This window comes from Schistocerca cancellata, chromosome 7 (genome assembly GCF_023864275.1).
Source record: "Schistocerca cancellata isolate TAMUIC-IGC-003103 chromosome 7, iqSchCanc2.1, whole genome shotgun sequence".
Classification (NCBI taxonomy): Eukaryota; Metazoa; Arthropoda; class Insecta; order Orthoptera; family Acrididae; genus Schistocerca; species Schistocerca cancellata.
This window is the reverse complement of record NC_064632.1, coordinates 491,150,884-491,175,016: the sequence shown is the minus strand read 5'-3', so window position 1 is coordinate 491,175,016 and position 24,133 is coordinate 491,150,884.

Below are 24,133 nucleotides of genomic sequence, written 5' to 3'. Positions count from 1 at the left end.
TCCACCTTAAGATACTCTGGAAAATAGTTACGTACATATATCTATTTTTGAGACTTGGGCTCGCAGTATATCACAATATTTTGTTTGACGGTCACTCTCGCAAATGTAACTGCGTACTGACCAGTGCGACCACAAACAAAAGGCATGTGCTGCGTACGCTGCCTGCGCATGGCTGTCACGATCTGCAAATTGGATTGGGGTGGGGGCGTCACCGAACACCGCTCTGCTTTTCTGTTCCAGTTGGGAGATGTGGGTGGACATGCGCGAGGTATTCTGGGACGAAGCTCTTTTGTTTGCGGCCGCTCTATAGCGCCATTTGGTTTCACTTATGTAACATGAACTTAACACATGCATGGGCAATACCAATAGTATATGTTCTGAAATTTAAATTGTCACTGGGAACTTCATGAAAGCCTAATGAAAATCAACTTCAAACCACTACCGCCTACCTCCCACCGAAAAAACTAGAACACTCACAAGTGGGCGGTTAGGGCCCAAATGACCTCAACTGGTATAGCTTTTCTGGAAGGTCTGTTGCCACATTGTTGTACTAAGTTCAATTCGTTAGCACCGTTTTTGTAGTAACTGCACTGCAGCCTAGTGTGTGTGAGATCTTTCGATACGATGCCCCAGTGCCCTTTATGCTAATAATTCAACCTTTATCGAATTCGAACAATTGCGAGAAGTTGCAAGTGCACACTGTCTGGACGTGTTGTTTTATGGTCCCCACGTTAAGTTAAAGTATCTTTACATACACATACACACACACACACACACACATATATATATATATGCAGGGAGAGTCACCTGACGTTACCACTGGATATATTTGGTAAACCACATCAAATACTGACGAATCGATTCCACAGACCGAACGTGAGGAGAGGGGCTAGTGTAATTGGTTAATACAAACCATAAAAAAATGGACGGAAGTATGTTTTTTAACACAAACCTACGTTTTTTTAAATGGAACCTCGTTAGTTTTGTTAGCACATCTGAACATATAAACAAATACGTAATCAGTGCCGTTTGTTTCATTGTAAAACGTTAATTACATCCGGAGATATTGTAACCTAAAGTACCACTCCTCCACTGTTCGATCGTGTGTATCAGAGAGCACCGAATTACGTAGGGATCCAAAGGGTACGGTGATGGACCTTAGGTACAGAAGAGACTGGAACAGCACATTACGTCCACATGCTAACACCTTTTTATTGGTCTTTTTCACTGACGCACATGTACATTACCATGAGGGGTGAGGTACACATACACACGTGGTTTCCGTTTTCAATTACGGAGTGGAATCCTCTGGGGTTGTAGGCACATCACGGTACACATTCTCCTTTAACGTACCCTACAGAAAGAAGTCCAGAGGTGTAAGATCAGGAGAACGGGCTGGCAAATTTATGCGTCCTCCACGTCCTATGAAACGCCCGTCGAACACCCTGTCAAGGGTCAGCCTAGTGTTAATTGCGGAATGTGCAGGTGCACCATCATGCTGATACCACATACGTCGACGCGTTTCCAGTGCGACATTTTCGAGCAACGTTGGCAGATCATTCTGTAGAAACGCGATGTATGTTGCAGCTGTTTGGGCCCCTGCAATGAAGTGAGGACCAGTGAGGTGGTCGCCAATGATTCCACACCATACATTTACAGTCCACGGTCGCTGTCGCTCTACCTGTCTGAGCCAGCGAGGATTGTCCACGGACCAGTAATGCATGTTCCGTAGATTCACTGCCCCGTGGTTTGTGAAACCCGCTTCATCGGTAAACAGGTAGAACTGCAACCCATTCTCTGTTAATGCCCATTGACAGAATTGCACTCGATGATTAAAGTCATCACCATGTAATTGCTGATGTAGCGACACATGAAACGGGTGAAAGCGGTGACGATGCAGTATGCGCATGACACTACTTTGACTCAGTTCACCGGCTCTCTCAATGTCCCGTGTACTCATGTGTGGGTTCATGGCAACAGCAGCTAACACACCAACTGCATGCACCCGCTTCTCCTGTGACGGGCCTGTTAGGGACCCGTTTGCGTGCTACGACCATACCTGTTGCATACAGTTGGCGGTAGATGTTTTGCAATGTGTGGCACATTGGATGCTCTCTGTCCGGGTACCCTTCTGTATACACCCTGCAGGCTTCAGCTGTATTTCGTCGACACTCGCCATAGATGAGTATCATCTCCGCGTTTTCAGAGTTCGAATACACCATGGTCACAGTTCCTACAACACTACACTATCACAGACGTCTGGTAACACGGTGTACTACAGTAGGTCTGCGTGCGGAGACGAATGCAGAATAACAATAGCAACAAGCGCTACATGCGGACACTGCGACAGCTAGACAAAACCACAACAGTGCACTACAGCCACACTCGTAAACACGGTCGTCATCGTAAACATGTCCCTGCAGATGCTGCTCGCCAACCATGGCCCGTGTTTGTTACAACACGCAACTGAACGTCGGAGGTTTCAAGCATCAACTTTAGGTTACAATATCTCCGGATGTAATTAACATTTTACAATGCAACAAACGGCACTGATTACGTATTTGTTTATATGTACAGATGTGGTAACAAAACTAACGTGATTCCATTTAAAAAAACGTAGGTTTGTGTTAAAAAACATACTTCCGTGCATTTTTGTAATAAACAATTACACTAGCCCCTCTCCTCACGTTCGGCCTGTGGAATCAGTTCGTCAGTATTTGATGTGGTTTACGAAATATATCCAGCGGTAACGTTAGGTGACTCACCATATATATATATATATATATATATATATATATATATATATATATATATACAGTAGTTATCAGGTTCTCACATCGTTCTTTACCTGTAACGATAGCGTTTAAGTACAGGTGAGTCAGTTTGGTGACGTTCGGTCAAAGTGTTCCTGGCGCAGCCCTTTCCATTTCCGTCAGTGTGATAATGACTTTTCCATAGTTCTGCGTAAATCATCGGCCAAAGGGCATTCGGTGGGAGGCCCTACACTCTGCCCTAAACCCACTGAAGTCGACCGGCAGTGGACAGGCATTAACAACCTGTGAGCTGTACCGATAGCCTCAAACGCATGTTAACACGAATCATTCTTACCCAAAGTGGGGTACTATTTGCAGATGACTGCTGCGTTGACTCGCGACACCCTGGAGAAGTGTTTCTTCTCGAGGCAGACAAGACCGGCATCATGGCAGACACACTATTACATCGGTTCTTTTTCTGCAAACTAACAAAATCTCATTCGCAAGGGGCGAGCCTGTAGCTTGCAGAAAGAATGGCTGCAGTTTGATTGGACGAGTGCAGTCTGTAGTGTGATGGTTTAAGAACGAATGCAGTTGAAATCATTTATTCAAAAATTACAATTTTAAATCAAGGGTGAAACCATTAAGGAATGTTTGAGATATTGCCGGCCGGAGTGGCCGTGCGGTTCTAGGCGCTACAGTCTGGAGCCGAGCGACCGCTACGGTCGCAGGTTCGAATCCTGCCTTGTGCATGGATGTGTGTGATGTCCTTAGGTTAGTTAGGTTTAAGTAGTTCTAAGTTCTAGGCGACTGATGACCTCAGAAGTTAAGTCGTATAGTGCTCAGAGCCAATGTTTAATAATTGGAAAGATACTTCAGTAACGTTAACAGTAACGTTGTACATATTGGCAACTAACTAACAAAACAAATAAACTGCACATAAATAGACGGAAGTACCAATACGGATCGTCAAGTTCCTAGAATATTGTTCTTGTGGGTTCACACAGCTTCAGTATGCTTTAAGAAAGTAAACATGGTACAAAGAAGCTGTAATATATTTATTTTTCGTGCTGAAAAAAGTCTACCAGATCTATTATTTATGCTGTGCTATAGGTGTTTGTTTCTACTCTGTTATTAAAAATAAAATTTATAAAGTCCAAGCTGTCTGTGGTGTAATTAGCAGAAAACTGGGCAAAAAATACAAAAAGGATCATCATGAAATTGTATAAAGTGATGGTAATTCTTGTATTATTCTACGGAAGCGAAAGCTGGATTACCACAAAGAAAACAGTAAAATAAAATTCATGCAGCAGAGTGAAGATTCCTAAGGAAGACGAAGGGTTTCACAAGAGGAGACATATTTAGAAATGAAAATATTAGGACGGAATTGTATGTCTTCAAAATGAATGAAAAAATTGAAAAATATCGTGATGACTGGAGGCAAGGCGTCATCAGAACGTCAGGTCACACAATTCCCCAGATATTCCTGAACCAAAAGCCGAATGGGAAAAGACATACTGAAGACCATGAAAAGGTGGGAATGATTTGTTTGTGAGTTCGGAACAGACAGCAGCCTAATTCTTGAAAGAAATTGGAAGATGACCATTATATCAGCTTACCTACATCTACACATATATACCTCGCTAGCCACCAAGCAGTGTGTGGCGGAGTGCACAATTCGCACCAAAGTCATATTCCCCCCCCCCCACTCCCCACCCCCCGCCACCCTTCTGTTCCACTCGCGGATAGCGCTAGGGATAAACGACTGTCTGAACGCATGAGTACGAGCCCTAATTTCCCTTATTTTTGAATGGTAAACATTGCGCTATTTTGAAGTTGGTGGTAGTAATATATGCTCTACATCCTCGGCGAAGAGCGTATTTTGGAATTTAGTGAGCAGCCCCTTCCGTTTAGCACGTCGTCTGTCTGCAAGTGTCTCTCACTACTAACTTTCTATGAGATTTCTAACGCTCTGGCGATGACTGAATGTACCAGTCACGAATCTTGTCGCCCTTCTTTGGACCTTCTCAATCTCTTGAATCAGACACAACTGGTAACGATCCAATACAGACGAACAATACCCTAAGACTGGGCGAACTAACGTATTGTAAGCAATTTCCTGTACCGCTTCAGGATTCTACCAATAAACCGCTATCTACAGTTCGCCTTACCCATTATTTGTGTAATCTGATCGTTCCATTTCAGCCACACCCAGATAATTGACGGCTGTTACCGCTTCGAAAGACTGGGCATTTATTTTGTACTCGTAAATTAATGGGGATTTTCGTCTTGTTATACGCAGTAGGTTACATTTACTAATTTTGAGAGATAACTGCCAGTCATTACACTACTCATTTATTTTCTGCAAATCGTCATTGATTTATTCACAACTTTCCTGTAGACTACAGCATCATCGGCAAATAGTCTAATGCCGCTGTCAGTACCATCAACCAGATCGTTTACGTAAATCGAAAAAAGCAGCGGACGTACTACGCTGCCCTGGGACACACCTGATGTTGCGCTTGTTTTTTGTTGAAGTCTCCCCATTGAGGACGATATACTGCCCTCTGTCTCTTAGAAAACTTCCTATCCAGCCGCATACGTTCTTCTCACTAGCACCAAGCTTAATATCACAATGTGTGACTAAATGATGTAACCTACTGCACTATTGGATTGTATCTGAGCTACACACCCATGTACAAGCGACGTGTGCCTTTACATATGTACCGGCTATTTAGTGAAATGTGACGTGGAGCTTGAGGATAGTGACAAGTACTTGAAAACTGATAGTGACAAGTACTTGAAAACTGACAGTTAGCTAATGGCATGGGCAATAATTATTTTACAGCCTGTTTGGACAATGTTTTCTTCCTTCAACTGTTAAACACCTAGCAGTATCTAATCCGAAACCATTTAACGTGGAACGACGACTCTGTGGGATACTAATCAAGTGGGGTTAATGGAAGAAGAAAAGATTAAAAAAAGAACGTTACTCTTCGTCACGGGTTGATTTAATCATAGTGAGAGCTCTCAACAGTGGGAGATGCTACGAGAACGATTTCATGCCTTATGAAGAGACTTACTGGCAAAATTTAGAATAAGCCACATTTATAGAAAAGTACAGAAACATATAGTTTCTACAGCATACATTTCGCACAATCTCAGAGGCGGTTGGAATGAAGAAACTTGGTTTTATAAAGGACGTTTCTGTAAGAGCGTGCAAAAATTTAACAGGACATAGAGGATGCTCCATGAGGTAGGGAACCTGGTGTAGGAGAAGCCAGCTTAAGGGGAAATAAAATCACAGAACTATGTACTTTTTTATTTACATTAGTTAGTAATAAAATCACAGCACTATGTCCTTTTTTACTTACGTCAGTTACAGTTAGATGCAAATACCATCACTGACACGATGAAAGTACCCCTTGTGCGTATCATACAAAACGTGCTGAAACGGACGGCCATCAACCTCAATGCATGCATGACATCGGCGAACAAGATTCTGACGCACCCTGACAAACATCCTGGTGTGTTTGGAATCACAGCACAGGCAGCAACAATTCTGGTTACTAATTCCATCTCCGTATCCACTGAGGTCTCATACACAAGTGGCTTTAGATATCCCCATACGAAATAATCAAGGGGATTCGCGTCAGGTGACCTCGCAGGCCATTGAGTAGGACCTCGCCTTCGAATCCAGCGACAAAGAAATATTTCCTACTAATCAGTCTCGTTCTCCTCGTTTCCTTGCAGGAAATGAAGAAATAACATGTAAATAAACAGCACAGCATGTGTAAGCTTCTACGCATGCTGGAAAACAGTAATGCTAGACAAAGCGGTAGACAATTTTACTTCCGTATCTCCTTGAGATGGCTTCTCCGACCCCAGGCTCACTGTCTCAAATTGTTTAGTTGAGCATTCTCTATGTCCTGTTACATTTTTGCACGCTCTTACGGAAACACTGTATTGTTGGCGGTCGAGATTATTCCTTCTCGCATACCACCCACAAACGGAATCGGTGGAAGTGATTTGTGTGCAACATTTACCCTCCACCACACGTCGCACATTGGCTAGCGGAACACAAAGAGTGAACCAGAACTCCACCGACAAATGCACGGAGGTGTACACTAAAGTACTCTGAACAACCATCGAAAATTTGTCGGTGGAGGTTTTGTTCCCCTTGCGTGCCGCGAAGGCAGTATACGTCCTTTCACAGTCAGTTCGTATATTAAAAATAGTTCAAATGGCTCTGAGTACTATGGGACTTAACATGTGAGGTCATCAGTCCAGTAGAACGTAGAACTACTTGAACGTAACTAACCTAAGGACATCACACACATCCACCATGCCCGAGGCAGGATTCGAACCTGCGACGGTAGCGGTCGCGCGGTTCCAGACTGAAGCGCCTAGAACCGCTCGGCCACAACGGCCGGCTCATATTTTACTTCTTCAATTTACTCGAAACCTTTCTCCGGAATAACGTTTTGTTTAGCGGAAATGATTCTTATTAGAACCCTGTTACTTTACGAAGTTTAACTTAATTAGAGGATTTATGCAGCAGCAGCATTACTCCCCTCATAAATTTCAGCTAAATGTAATTCATTAAAGGCTGCCACATCCTGCAGAAATGCAGATTCAGAGGAGAAACGAAGCAAAAATGGAACCGCGCGTATGGGTGACATAAAGAGCGCCGTCACGGGGCGTATATGCTGGGTTAACTGATGCCGCCGGCAGTAACGGTGCTGTGCTGGGTAGCGGGGCGTGCTGTCGACATTAGCTGTCCGTGTGAGCGTGTGTCCAGCCTCTCTGCAGTAGCGGCCGTACGTGACACAGTCTCACAGGAGCGACGGACAGCGCCGCAGTCCGCGGTAAGTAGACACACTAGTTACAGCGACGAGCCGCTGACAAAGGCTTTTCTGCAGCCAGCGCTACTAGAGTGGACGACGTAGGACCACACGACAAAATTCAGCCGCAAGATAGCAACACGTTACATCCAAGTCTGCGAAGAAAGTTATTTCATGCACTAGCATCGAGTATACCTAATGAAGCATATTGTCACGTAAAGGAAGGTGTAGGCAGATGAATGACGAACACTAACTTCACTTAAGGAAGGTTTATTCAGCGCCTGCACATACAAGAGCGCGGAGCGAACTGCCTCCGGCCAGAACACATACGGTATATACAGGGTGGTCCACTGGTCGTGACCGGGCCAAATATCTCGCGAAATGAGTCAAACGACAAAACTACAAAGAACGAAACTCGTCTAGCTTGAAGGGGGAAACCATATGGCGCTATGGTTAGCCCGCTAGATGGCACTGCCATAGGTCAAACGGATATCAACTGCGATTTTTTAAAAAGGAAATCCAATTTTTTATTACTTATTCGTGTGGTACGTAAATAAATATTTAATTTTTAATTGGACCTCTTTTTTCGCTTTGTGATAGATGGTGCTGTAATAGTCACAAACGTATAAGTACGTGGTAACACGTAACATTCCGTCAGTGCGGACGGTATTTCCTTCGTGATAGATCACCCGTGTTACAATGGAACGTTTACAAATTGCGGAAAAGGTCGATATCGTGTTGACGTATGGCTATTGTGATCAGAATGCCCAACGGGCGTGCGCTATGTGTGCTGCTCGGTATCCTGGACGACACCATCCAAGTGTCCGGACCGTTCGCCGGATAGTTACGTTATTTAAGGAAACAGAAAGTGTTCAGCCACATGTGAAACGTCAACCACGACCTGCAACAAATGATGATGCTCAAGTAGGTGTTTTACCTGCTGTCGCGGCTAATCCGCGCAGCAGTAGCAGACAAATTGCGCAAGAATCGGGAATCTAAAAAACGTCGGTGTTGAGAGGAATGTCGTTACACGTATTTCGAAATGTATTGAGGTTGACGGACATCATTTTGAGCATTTCTTGCATTAATGTTGTATTTACAGGTAATCACGCTGTAACAGCATGCGTTCTCAGAAATGATAAGTTCACAAAGGTGCATGTATCACATTGTAACAACCGAAATAAATGTTCAAACGTACCTACGTTCTGTATTTTAATTTAAAAAACCTATCTGTTAGTAACTGTTCGTCTAAAATTGGGAGCCACATGTTTGTAATTATTACAGCGCCGTGTATCACAAAGCGAAAAAAGTGGTCCAACTAAAACATTCATATTTATTTACGTACTTCACGAATATGCAATAAAAATGTGGGTTCCTATTTTAAAAAACGCAGTTTATATCCGTTTGACCTATGGCACCGCCATCTAGCGGGCCAACCATACCGCCATCTGGTTTCCCCCTTCAAGCTAGACAAGTTTCGTTCTTTGTAGTTTTTTCGTTTGACGCTTATTTCGTGAGATATTTGGCCCGGTCACTATCAATGGACCACCCTGTATACACCTACAGAACATTCACGTACAATGATTCTTTCCATTTGGGGATACTTCTAGAATGTACTCGAACCGAATATAGAAATTAAAATTTTTCACTTGAGGTGACGTTCGAACTTACGCCCTGATTGCACCAATCTTGTATCATAACCACTACACTGCGGCGACGGCGCTGCTCGGCGTCTTCTACGACAATATGTATTTTAAAGTTTGAAAGCCGTGTGTTTCTTTGTTGATATGCGTCTTGACAAGGAGGCGTTAAGTCGATGACCGTCGGATCCCCTTTTGCTCGCAGCACTGCAGCAACTCGACTTAGCATGGACTCCAATAAGTCGTTGGATGTCACCTACGGAGATCCTGAGCCACGCTTCCTTTGTAGCCGTCCATACCTGCGAAAACGTTGCCGGTGCAGGATTTTGTGCACGTGCTGACCTGGCGCTAACAGCATAGACACATAGAGAACACACACGACACAGATTTGTAAGTCCACGGTATTGGTGATAAGTTGAGAAAACCGTCCCTAAACACATGTGCTACAAAACGCCACTGGTTCCTGGGCATGTACCCCAACATCAGAATGGGATATGATCACCATGCACACGAACACAGGCAGCACAACGGGTTGGCATACTCTTGATCAAGTGTTCGTGCAGCTGCTGGGATATAGCCTTCCATTCTTGCACCAGTGCCTGTCGGAGCTCCTGAAGTGTCCTAGGGGTTTGAAGACGTGCGGCGATACGTCGACTGAGAGCATGCCAGACGTCCTCGATGGGGTTTAGGTCTGGAGAACAGGCAGGCCACTCCATTCGCCTAATATCTTCTGTTTCAAGGTACTCCTACACAATAGGAGCTCGGTGGGGCCATGCGTTATCATCCATCAGGCGGAAGGTGGGACCCACTGCACCCCTGAAAAGGCGGACGTACTGGTACAAAATGATGTCCCGATTCACCTGACCTGTTGCAGTTCCTCGGTCAAATACATGCAGGAGTGTACGTGCACCAATCATAATCCCACCCCACACCATCAAACCACGACCTCCATACAGGTCCCTTTCAAGGACATTAAGGGGTTGGTTCCTGGTTCACGCCAGTTGAAAAGCCGGCGAGAATCACTGTTCAGACTATACCTGGACTCATCCGTGAACATAACCTGGGACCACTGTTCCAATGACCATGTAGTGTGTTTTGAAACCAGGCTTTACGTGCTTTCCTGTGACCAGGGGTCAGTGGAATACACCTTGCAGGTCTCTGGGCGAATAAACCACGTCTGTTCAGTAGTCTGTTGGCTCTATGTCTGAAGACAACTGTTCCAGTGGCTGTGGTAAGGTCCCGAGCAACGCTACCTGCAGTACTCCGTGGCCGTCTGCGGTCACTGATGGTGAGATATCGCTCTTCTTGTGGTGTTGTACACTGTGGACGTCCCGTACTGTAGCGCCTGCACACGTTTCGTGTCTGCTGGAATCGTTGTCATAATCTTGAAATCACACTTTGTGGCACACGGAGGGCCCAAGCTGCGACCTGCTGTGTTTGACCAGCCTCCAGTCGTCCTAGTAGTCTACCCCACATAACGTCATCAACATGTGTTGTTTGAGCCATTTTCAACACACAGTCACCATTAGCACGTCTGAAAACGTCTCCACATTTACTCGCTGCACCGTACTCTGACGTGCACCAACACACCTCTGCGTATGTGGACTGCTGCCAGCGCCACCGTGCGACGACCGCAGGTCAAGTGCACCGCATAGTCATACCCCGAGGTCACGTATACCTGCAAACAGTCCACCAAAGCGTTGTTTCAACATGTATCAGCATTATCCTTAATGTATGAGCATGAGTGTAGCACGTACGTCGCTCAACAGATGGTATACGGCTTTGAACGTCAAATGCAACTTTTATAGCGCGTTTAAAATTAGTTGCGACTTTTGACGTTTGGCTGACAGGAGGGGGTCTTGACGTCGGTGCCGAGGTAACCAATGGCGAACCAGTTTTCCCTACCACGCCGCCAGGAGATCCGCTGGTAACCGTCCATGTTGCAACAACAGGAGTAAACAGCATGCATCAGCAGCTCTCGCTGTAACGTTGTATTTTCTGGCGTTGAAGAGTTCTGTAGTCGTCAGGTATTGTGAACAAGTGTTTTGTATTGGCGTTGCATTAATGACAACAGTGCAGTACATCGGAATAGTATCGTCCAAGAACACGTTCATTGGCTGGGAAGATACCGTTCTGCTGCAAAGCATTCCTTGGAATTCTACAACGGTGATGGACAAAATGGATTACCTCTTGGTTGTGATGCATAAAGCTCCAACAACGCCGTAAAGGAAAGCGGATATTTTGCGGGTACCTAGCTTGTATAGGACGAAAGTAATCGAACTTGTTGTGCTGTACAAGCCAAAACTTCACACTACCGGTTCGACGAACTGACTAGCAGTAAAAGAAATAGTGTGATCAGGCTTCCTCCGTATCATGCTCATTTAAATCCGACACAGTATATGGGCGTGGGTGAAAAGTAATGTGGCAAAAAAACAACAAGAAGTTTGCGCTCAGTGAGGTCGAAATGCTGACAAGAGAAGCCTCTGAAAATGTTGCACGACGGGACTGGTCTTGATTTGGCAGCCATAACAAGAAGGCAGTTGAGGGGACATGAAGGACTGTGACGAGTCTTGACGAATGCGTAACTTCTCTTGTTCCCATGTTACAATCTGCTTCTTTTGTCGAAACACAGCAGAGTTTAGAAATATTCTTCTCACTAAATTTCTAAAGCAGTTGAAATTGCGACAGAATCCTGAAATAGTGTATTATTAAACTAGCAACTGAGTGCTGGTCAGGTCAATACGTTATGAAACAGTTCATTATTAACGTAAATATAGTCCGCCCCGGTAGCTGAGAAGTCAGCGCGACAGAATGTCATTCCTAAGGGCTCGCGTTCGATTCCCGGCGGGGTCGGAGATTTTTTCCGATCAGGGACTGGGTGTTGTGTTGCCCTAACCATCATCATTCCATCCCCATCGCCGCGCAAGTCGCCGAAGTGGCGTCAAATCGAAAGACTCGCACCCGGCGAACGGTCTCCCCGACGGGAGGCCCTAGTCACACGACATTTACATTTCGTATAAAAATAAACTTGTAACCTCTTCACATATATTGTCACAAAACTCACGGCAGAGCGTGTTTCACCAGCTATCGATAGCTCTCGATAATTATATTATTCCACTGGAAAAATCTGTAGGCGTTTGAATACCGCGGTAGGTATGGAAGTTTCACATATTAATCGTATGGTAAAACACTCTCGTCTGTGCTCTCTATCATTTGCCAAAATCTTGTTTGGATATCTCAAACCATTTATGCGATACGAGGAATTTGTGAATATTTCATTCTAGATTTTTCACTGACGCACGAATTCGTCACAGAGGGCTTTACATACAACGCATTTTCTCCAAATTGGCAACAGACAGCGATATACTTACAAGTTTAAAGAATAGTTCAACATATTATCTACATTAAATACGCAGCAGCGTGTAACCTTTCACGCATTGACATGTAACGCAAATTCATAGCGATACGTATTTTTCTATGCAAACTAAGAATTTCCTGCAATACAGAGGGGTCCAAAAATGTATCCACTGTTTAAAAGTCCATAACTGGCAAACTAATTGACGGAGTTGTCTCATCTTTGGTAGTGTAATAGTTTGTAGTTCTGGCAGTTGCCAAACAAGCGTTGTATTGCGTTGTTTTGTTTTGTCAGATGACAGTCGCCAGATAGTCAGTGTTTTGTTCTTAGTTGCACCTAGTTACTCGAGTAAACATGGCTGGCGCAAGGCTTACATTCGATGAAAGGAAGTCAGTTTTGAAGTGGTATTTTAAGTACGAAAATATTAATGAGGTTCAACGGCAGTGGTGAAATGAGTATCAAACAGAGCAACCGACACGTTTAACGATTCGTCGCATTCGAGACAAATCTGAAGCCGAAGGCTGTGTTAAAGATGTACACAAACAACGATCTGGACGACCTGCAACAGTAACAAGTCCAGATAACTCCCGTTGTGTGTTAACAAAAATTCACTCGCTCACCACAGAAGTCTGTGAGACAGTGTGCCCGTGAAGCTGGTGTGAGTCGCTCAAGCGTTCGGCGAATTTTGAAGACAGCAAAGTGAAAGTGCTACATCCCACGATTGCTACACGCAATGAACGAGGACGACCCAGATTGTAGAATGGGGTAATGCGAGTGGTTTACTAATATGATGCGCAACGACGAAGAGTCTGCAGAGATGATTAAGTGGTCTGATGAGGCACAGTTCAAACTCAATGGTACAGTAAATCGCCACAATTGTATCTACTGGGCCGCCGAAAATCCGAACGTCCACGTAGACAAAGCCGTGAATTTGCCAGGAGTAAATGTGTGGTGTGGGTTGTCTTACTGGGGCTTGATTAGGCCATTCTTCTTTGATGGCACAGTTACTGGTGAGGAGTACCTTCAGAAGCTTTAGACATCCATTTTACCTGCCATCAGAGACTTCTATGTTAGGGCGTCTCTCGATGAAAATCTACCAGGAAGATGGATAGGCCGTAGAGGTGCTGTGGAGTATCCACTACGTTCCCCAGACCTAACTCCTCTGGACTTTTACCTGTGGGGAACACTAAAGGACGTCGTTTATCGACAAAAGCCACGTACATTGGATGAACTTCGAGAACCCATCGTACATTCATGTGCAAATATCCAACTGAACACGTTGCAGTCAGTAGTTCGTGCTGCAGTTCTGAGGCATCGTTTGTGTGTGGATGTTAATGGTGACCATTTCGAACACCTACAGTGATATAATTAAATTGGACGTTAAGCAACACTTTCACCAAAAATGAGACAACTCCGTCAATTAGTTTGCAAGTTATGGACTTTGAAACAGTAGACACATTTTTTGGACCCCTCTGTAGTTTACCTACTATCGAAATATCACAATAATGATGACCATCAACGAAATGATAGGCAGTTCATCATGAAGCTGACGAATTAAAATATAATATGTGCCAGAATTGGAGTTTATTACCGAAGAGTATCTTCAAAAACGTTTGACAAAGATCGCAGATCGGTCGGCTTGGGCGGCGTTCTGTTCACGCAGTCAACCGAGGCTGACAGTTACGCGCCGAGTAGACCAGGTATTGTACTGTGGTCATCTGCTGACACGTCTAGCACAAGCTTGCAAATACGCTTCCCTCCACTCGCTCCGTACTGAACAGTCAAAAGTCGCAACTCATTTTAAACGCACTACAGTTGCGACTTGTCACTGAAATCGTCGCCATACTCGATACTGTCAGACACAAGGTTCTTAAAATGAAGTACGAACATCGGTTAACAGATGGCATATGGTGCTCGTTAATGTGACAGAAGGTTCTTAGAAATAAGTACGAACTTCGGATAACGGACGACACAGAGCGTTGCATACTAAACGCTGCCTTTAGTTGCTACTTTTGAATTTTAGTTATGACTGAAAATCCAGACACATACTGTAAAAATGGCATTGTGAAAACTGTGGCATCTCCATCACTGTGATTTGTAACAAGCATGTTATTTCTTGCCCATCTTTACTCCCCAGTGAGGTTGGCTGCATGAACTACCAAACACCATTGACGTAATAACGCTAACGGGGACATGACCTCCAGCCCACTCTATCACAAGCTCTTGGCGATGCCGATTCATATTAGTTTTCTCGTAAAAAAATTTGCACGGCAGTTTCCCCTAAGTAGCAATATGCACTGGCCTCCGTAACTTGAAGTCGGACGTGTTTAGAGTCATACCATAGGAATTCTGTCGAGCCTTGAACAAATGCATGACTACCGCGTTCGTAGAGATTGCGTTCACACGCAATATGTTCTGCGAACCGACACCACACCACAAGTCGACGTCACTTGGATATGAGTTGCCACACGTACTGTCTTTGCATTTACATCTAATTTACTCTCATGTTCAATTATGTCTCTCATGTTCTTCCCACGTCATTTTAGAACTCTCTAGGGGCTGCACGAACCTATTATTCATGTCTGGTAAGGTTCTCTTATAAATTCCTATTCCCTTGGAGGAACGACGATAAGATGGAATAGCCGGTACTGTGGATTGATGGTGTTCCATTCTGTATATATTCTCTCTTGCATTTTATTGTGCATAATGATTCTTTCCGCCTCTCTATTACTTGTTTGAGGCCTTCTCCTTGTTCCTTATTCGACAACATTTTCTGATCGAAACACCTGTTGTTGGTTAAAACTACGATGATGTCAGATTCAAAGAGAGTGGAAGACCTTCAGGTAAGTTATCATTCATCTGAAGATACGAGCAGAAGTTGCATTTAGGACAGCAAGTCCAACACTTACCATAAACAGTATCTCGCCGCTTAATCAAGTTACCTTTCATGGCGTCATTCTCTTGAGTCTAACGTCCCTACCCTTGTGTCAGTTGGCCTCCCACAAGGGACAGTTCTCACTCCTCAACTGTACACTAGGGATTTGTGAACAGCTCTTCCCACATCGGCAAAAATACTTCAGTGCACAGATGATGTCTGTATATTCACTCCGCTTCTTTTGCTGAATGTGAAGCCACGCTTTCCTCTGCTATGTCCTGTGTGATATCTGGCTCCGAGCACACGGCATGGAAAAAAAAATGGCTTTGAGCACTATGGGACTTAACTGCTTTGGTCATCAGTCCCCTAGAACTTAGAACTACTTAAACCTAACTAACCTAAGGACATCACACACATCCATGCCTGAGGCAGGATTCGAACCTGCGACCGTAGCGGTCGCGCGGTTCCAGACTGTAGCGCCCAGAACCGCTCGGCCACTTCGGCCCGCTACACGGCATGGAAGGTTCGACTAATAAGTCACATATCGTTGTATTTTCTACGGGATCCTGTCTACGAATTCTCGACAGAATTATCCTAGACCCTAAACACTCCCCGGTGTCATAGCAGGCTCGATTCTTAGGCGTCGTATTTGATTCTCGGTCTTCATGCACAGTGATCATGTAATAAGTAGCTGAACACCAACCGATATGTCTTCCGAGTATGGTATGGCTATTACACCGTGCACCTGTCGACGTTGTACAGAGTCTTAGTTTGATCAAGGCTTGACAACGTTAGTGCGACATTTTGTTGTGTATAATGATATTCTCCGCCTTTCTGTTTTTTTGTGGTTTTCTCTCTGTCCCTTATTATACAACATTTTATGGTTGAAACGCGTGCTGTATGTTCGACCTCTGAAAATGTCACACTCATAGATAGTGGAAAACCTTCAGGTAAGCTACCATTCATCTAGAGATAGGAGCAGAAGTTGAATTTAGGTCAGGAGATCCAATACTCACCGTAAATAGTATCCCTCCAATTAATCTGTTTACCTTTCATGGCATCATTCTATTGAGACTAAAGATTTATTTTTATATGTGCTATAACAATACCGAGGGCAATAGCAACGGACTTGGCGGACGCAACAAGCTACAATGTATTATCGAAATGTCTGAAATATTTCCCAGCGACGTAGAGAACTGACTCTTTCTGATGCCTCTGACAGTGCATCTCTTCTACCGCAAGCTCTTTCCTTTCTATATTTTGGAAGGGGTTAGTATGTACTGAAAGAAGACAAAATTTTCTAGTAAAAATAGGCTCTAAAATGCATATCTTAAGAGCTATGACGACTTTTTCATCTTTACTACTGTGGAACTCGTCTACTGAAGAAGTGCACATGTTTACTAGACTATTTTCTCTTGCCTTCGTACATTCTACCTCGTCTGAGAATATCAGGAGCAATCATCTTGCAATAGAAAAGTTCCACTGTTAGAGGTACCGGAACGATTTTGGTTTGTGATTTTCAAATCGGTCGTTTTCGGACCAGGGTCTCTGATCTTGGACAGATACATTTACCCCTCTCCATCGTCCCTGAAAGTTTGACACATCAAATGGAATCAACCTGTATTTCATGTACTAGGTCTGGTCGTAGGTTGTGTTGCAAAAATGAACAGTATAGTGACACTTTCTGCAGGAACTGACCATCATTTTGAAGGACAATGCTCAAGCACGTACAGTGCAAGCTGTTACTGATTTGTTTGACTGATGAGGCTGCTAAGTGCTATACTACCTACTGCACTACCCTGACTTAAGCCCTCGTAAGTTCAGCTCGATTTCTAAACTGTAGGAAACACTTCACGGCATTCGCTTCAGAACTGATACCAATTCGTCGGGCAATAGACCGCGCCGCTCGAACTGTCAACACAACTGGCACTGCTAAGAGTATCCTACGACTTCCACATCGCTGGCAACGGGTTATACATAATGATGGTGACTTCTCTGACGGTCAGTAAAACTTTGAAACACGTATCTATTTTGTAAGAGCTGTAAATAAGTAGTTGCCACTATTAAAGTTCCAACCCTCGTATTTAAATTTTGACTCCTCTCACGTAATTCCTCCTGTACTACTCTCATTATAGTCGCGTCAACTATTCTTGTATGTCCTGTCACACGTATATCCTTAAACTTCGTCTGGTCGTTGTCTCCGCCGGCCTTTCGTCTCCATGGGCATGTTCAAATCTACAAGCGTACTTCAAAAAGTAAGTAACACATTATTAAGCAGGCCAAGTAACTTTTATTGAATTATGCACAGCACTTTAAAGTGATACAAATATATGGCATTATTTTTTCAACATAGTCACCCGATGTTTTCAAACAACGATCGGAAAGTTCTACCAATAATTCAGTTCCTCCACGACAGACATCCGGTCCTCGATCACGGAGCCTTGTGTGAAAATCCTGATCATCGGAAGATCTGCGATTGCTGCGGATAAGTTCCTCGAATGTCTGGACAATGTTGTGTGTGTTCGATGTCGTTGGCCTATCTTCCTGATCAGCATCGCCCACATCTGTGCGGCCATCGTCAAACTAATTGGCACCTATTCACGGTGGCTGGCTTTCTGTTCTTACACCGCCAGAATTTCACGATCAATCTGTGTGCAATGCAGACTTTTTCCCTCAGAAATCGTACTGTCCCATGTATTTAAGTTCCGCAGTAGGTCTCCAATAGTCGCGTCGTTTCATTCCCACAATGTGACGCATCTGTTATCAGTATCGTAGCATAAGTATGACTGGAGAAAATCCAGACCACGTCCTCTCTTCCGGTAATGTGCCACTCTCGATGCTCAACGGTCTTAGTGTGGGACAACACGTCTAACTTACTTTTTGAAAGCCTCTCGTACTCAGTTCTTTTCGTTGAGTCGTTGTAACTGAAAACTCCCATAAGTCGTTAATGCAAGGTAATAACACCCGCTCGACCAGACCTCATGGGTGTCATGTGATTCTCAGCCAACGGTGGAATTGGACGTTGGATTGAAACGGTCCGTTGTTGAGTCTCCATTCTCCTAGCAACACAGCTAGCTCTTTATTCCCATGAAGTAATGATTGCTGTCGACAAGGGATCTCAGATCGGCTCCATATTCCTAGATTTCCAGAAGGCTTTTGATACCGTTCCTCACAAGCGCCTATTAATCAAATGGAGTATCGTCTCAGTTGTGTGACTGGATTTGTGATTTCCTCCCAGAGAGGTCACAGTTCGTAGTAATATACGGTAAATCATCGAGTCGAACAGAAGTGAAATTTGGCGTTTTGAAAGGTAGTGTCATAGGTCCCCTGCTTTTTCTAATTTACATAAGTGATCTAGGTGATAATCTGAGCAGCCCCCTTAGATTGTTTGCAGATGATGCTGTAATTTACCGTCTAGTAAAATCATCAGACGCTCAATTCCAGCCCGCATCTCGTGGTCGTGCGGTAGCGTTCTCGCTTCCCACGCCCGGGTTCCCGGGTTCGATTCCCGGCGGGGTCAGGGATTTTCTCTGCCTCGTGATGGCTGGGTGTTGTGTGCTGTCCTTAGGTTAGTTAGGTTTAAGTAGTTCTAAGTTCTAGGGGACTTATGACCACAGCAGTTGAGTCCCATAGTGCTCAGAGCCATTTTTGCTCAATTCCAATTACAAAATGATCTAGAGAGAATTTCCGTATGGTGCGAAAAGTGGCAAGGTCATCCACATGGGTACTAAAAGAAATCCGATAAATTGTGAGTATACGATAAATCGCACAAATTTAAGCGCTATCAATTCGACTAAATACCTAGGAATTACAATTACGAGCAACTTAAATTGGAAAGACCACATAGAGAATATCGTGAGGAAGGCGAAACAAAGACTGCGCTTTATTGGCAGAACACTTAGAAGATGCGACAAACCCGCTAAAGAGACAGCCTACATTACACTTGTCCGTCCTCTGCTGGAATATTGCTGCGAGGTGTGGGATCCTTACTAGGTAGGATTGACGGAGGACATCGAAAAAGTGCAAAGAAGGACAGCCCGTTTCATGTTATCGTGCAATAGGGGTGAGAGTGTCACTGATATGATACGCGAGTTGGGGTGGGAGTCACTGAAACAAAGGCGGTTTTCTTTGCTGCGATATCTATTTACGAAATTTCAGTCACCAACTTTCTCTTCCGAATGCGAAAATACTTTGTTGACACCCACCTACGCAGGGAGAAATGATCATCATAATAAAATAAGAGAAATCAGAGCTCGAACGGAAAGATTTAGATGTTCCTTTTTCCCACGTGCCATTCGAGAGTGGAATGGCACAGAAGCACTATGAAAATGCTTCGATGAACCCTCTGCCAGGCACTTAAGTGTGAATTACAGAGTAACCATGTAGATGTAGATGTAGCCCACAATGGACCAGAATCCTGAAAACCGGGACAAAGTTGCAAATTCTGCTTCAGTATGGCTAAAAATGGGTGTAAATGAGATAACGATTTTTATATCAAAACTTAAAATTTTGAAATGGTGGATCCAATATGGCGACAAGAATCTGGAAAAAAACTAAAGAAGTGGACAAATAATGTTTTAGGTTAACATTTATAATTTTAACGGTAAACTTCATTACGAAACTGCTTGTATCACTGTTTTTGTTACAGAAAATATCATTATAATGTTGTTCTACCAAGAACCGACGGAAGATTCTGTTAATATGATCCATTAGTAACAAAAACTGAGAGATATCTAGGTCTTCTTAATCTTCTTCCTCTTGTACTTTTTGTTGTTTATATACATCCCCTTCTTCATTTTTTTCCTCATAGACATTTGCATCCTCTTCATCATATTCAGCATCTGATTCAACGTAATCCCCTGCACCAGCCCACAGTTTCCGATGACGAAGTTTACACCTATATCAGTTTCTGCACAGAGGAATAATAGTAAAATATAGTTTAACAAAATTAAATTTCTCAACGAAAGGAACTTGGATATCGAATAATATAATAATTTAGAAAGAATACTTTTCATATTTTAATATATTTAAAATACATAATTATATTTTTAGTTTGTAATAGCTTAAAAGAATTGTTTCAGAAATAACAGTTGTATGACTATTTGTGTATATTATTTTATTCGTATTGTAGTATAATTTTCAATTCTATTTTCTCAATGTAAATAACGGCATTTTTCAACTGTCACTTAAAAAAATGGCTCGAAGCTGGAGTTGCATCTAGTAGCTGAATTTAGAAGGTCATTTGCGAAGATAATTGTACATATTTAGCGGCGGCAAGATAAAGAAGGCGGAATGTTGTGGAATCTAAAACTTACCTCTACTTTTCACTTGCGTTTTATAATTTCTTGACTTGCAATCCTATAAGAAGTTAATTAACAAAAACAGGTTGTTAATTAATGAATGAATAATGAAATGAATATTCATAATTAATTATGTAGCTTGCGGAATAGCCTCCGTTACAAAAAAAAAAAAAATCGATCTGATGTCCCAGCTAATTTCGACGTTCGGAAGAAATAGTTGGTCGCTTCTAAGACAGGGATTCAATGGTCCCATCTTTACTTGTAAGTTCCTGAACGAAACTTCTTAATTCCATTTTTTTGTTTAAGGCCATTTCTTCGGGATATGACCAAATGTGCAGCCGTTAATTTCTGTGTTCCCAAAATGAAATCACTAATTGCTCTTAAAATAGGTCCTCAGTTGTAGTCATGACGGTGAGCAAAGTCCGTCACGGTCCTACTATCAAAAAAAATATTCTTAGCGTCACCAGCCTTCGAAACTGGCTGTCCCGCGCGGCTGGGGGACAGATGAAGCACTTAAATTGTGAAACGCAAAGGAGTTGAAATTTTAATATGACTGTTTGGCAAGTCATACGAATATCGAATTAAATTTTTGATTTGTTGTTTAGCGAATAAGTTATTACTTGAAGCTTTATAAAATTTCATTCTGAACAATTAGGGCAACACCGTGTTTATGTAGTCATTCTTGTCTCTCTCGCCATCTTTACCAACTGGTTGTACTTCGCTACAATTCCTTCTACTAATAACATCTTGTAACACGGATGTTCCGGGCCTAACCTCCGGATTTTTCCCCACAACCTTTTTTCTTCTAAGTGTGCTTTATGGAGCTGTTATGTCGAACTACGTGTCCGGTTAGTTTACTTTAGACTTTCTTCTCTATATAATGTTACCAAATGTCTTTCTCACTTTAATTTCTTTCAGTACATGTTCATTGGATTTCCTTCCACATCATAGTATTCTTATCGCTCTTCTTTTTCTTTTCCTTTTTCTCCTGAAGCCACCCTTCACAGCCACAGCTAGTAAGGCTCCCATCTGCACAGGGTGCACCCATCTGCAGGTGGTCGCTCATGTCGGCACCAATGATGTGTGTCGCTATGGATCGGAGGAAATCCTCTCTGGCTTCCGGCGGCTATCTGATTTGGTGAAGACTGCCAGTCTCGCTAGCGGGATGAAAGCAGAGCTCACCATCTGCAGCATCGTCGACAGGACTGACTGCGGACCTTTGGTACAGAGCCGAGTGGAGGGTCTGAATCAGAGGTTGAGACGGTTCTGCGACCATGTGGGCTGCAGATTCCTCGACTTGCGCCATAGGGTGGTGGGGTTTCGGGTTCCGCTGGATAGGTCAGGAGTCCACTACACGCAACAAGCGGCTACACGGGTAGCAGGGGTTGTGTGGCGTGGGCTGGGCGGTTTTTTAGGTTAGATGGCCTCGGGCAAGTGCAGAAAGGGCAACAGCCTCAACGGGTGCGGGGCAAAGTCAGGACATGCGGGGACCAAGCAGCAATCGGTATTGTAATTGTAAACTGTCGAAGCTGCGTTGGTAAAGTACCGGAACTTCAAGCGCTGATAGAAAGCACCGAAGCTGAAATCGTTATAGGTACAGAAAGCTGGCTGAAGCCAGAGATAAATTCTGCCGAAATTTTTACAAAGGCACAGACGGTGTTTAGAAAGGATAGATTGCATGCAACCGGTGGCGGAGTGTTCGTCGCTGTTAGTAGTAGTTTATCCTGTAGTGAAGTAGAAGTGGATAGTTCCTGTGAATTATTATGGGTGGAGGTTACACTCAACAACCGAGCAAGGTTAATAATTGGCTCCTTTTACCGACCCCCCGACTCAGCAGCATTAGTGGCAGAACAACTGAGAGAAAATTTGGAATACATTTCACATAAATTTTCTCAGCATGTTATGGTCTTAGGTGGAGATTTCAATTTACCAGATATAGACTGGGACACTCAGATGTTTAGGACGGGTGGTAGGGACAGAGCATCGAGTGACATTATACTGAGTGCACTATCCGAAAATTACCTCGAGCAATTAAACAGAGAACCGACTCGTGGAGATAACATCTTGGACCTACTGATAACAAACAGACCCGAACTTTTCGACTCTGTAAGTGCAGAACAGGGAATCAGTGATCATAAGGCCGTTGCAGCATCCCTGAATATGGAAGTTAATAGGAATATAAAAAAAGGGAGGAAGGTTTATCTGTTTAGCAAGAGTAATAGAAGGCAGATTTCAGACTACCTAACAGATCAAAACGAAAATTTCTGTTCCGACACTGACAATGTTGAGTGTTTATGGAAAAAGTTCAAGGCAACCGTTAAATGCGTTTTAGACAGGTACGTGCCGAGCAAAACTGTGAGGGACGGGAAAAACCCACCGTGGTACAACAACAAAGTTAGGAAACTACTGCGAAAGCAAAGAGAGCTTCACTCCAAGTTTAAACGCAGCCAAAACCTCTCGGACAAACAGAAGCTAAACGATGTCAAAGTTAGCGTAAGGAGGGCTATGCGTGAAGCGTTCAGTGAATTCGAAAGTAAAATACTAGGTACCGACTTGACAGAAAATCCTAGGAAGTTCTGGTCTTACGTTAAATCAGTAAGTGGCTCGAAACAGCATGTCCAGACACTCCGGGATGATGATGGCATTGAAACAGAGGATGACAAGCGTAAAGCTGAAATACTAAACACCTTTTTCCAAAGCTGTTTCACAGAGGAAGACCGCACTGCAGTTCCTTCTCTAAATCCTCGCACCAACGAAAAAATGGCTGACATTGAAATAAGTGTCCAAGGAATAGAAAAGCAACTGGAATCACTCAACAGAGGAAAGTCCACTGGACCTGACGAGATACCAATTCGATTCTACACAGAGTACGCGAAAGAACTTGCCCCCCTTCTAACAGCCGTGTACCGCAAGTCTCTAGAGGAACAGAAGGTTCCAAATGATTGGAAAAGAGCACAGGTAGTCCCAGTCTTCAAGAAGGGTCGTCGAGCAGATGCGCAAAACTATAGACCTATCTCTCTGACGTCGATCTGTTGTAGAATTTTAGAACATGTCTTTTGCTCGAGTATCATGTCGTTTTTGGAAACTCAGAATCTACTATGTAGGAATCAACATGGATTCCGGAAACAGCGATCGTGTGAAACCCAACTCGCATTATTTGTTCATGAAACCCAGAAAATATTAGATACAGGCTCCCAGGTAGATGCCATTTTCCTTGACTTCCGGAAGGCGTTCGATACAGTTCCGCACTGTCGTCTGATAAACAAAGTAAGAGCCTACGGAATATCAGACCAGCTGTGTGGCTGGATTGAAGAGTTTTTAGCAAACAGAACACAGCATGTTGTTCTCAATGGAGAGACATCTACA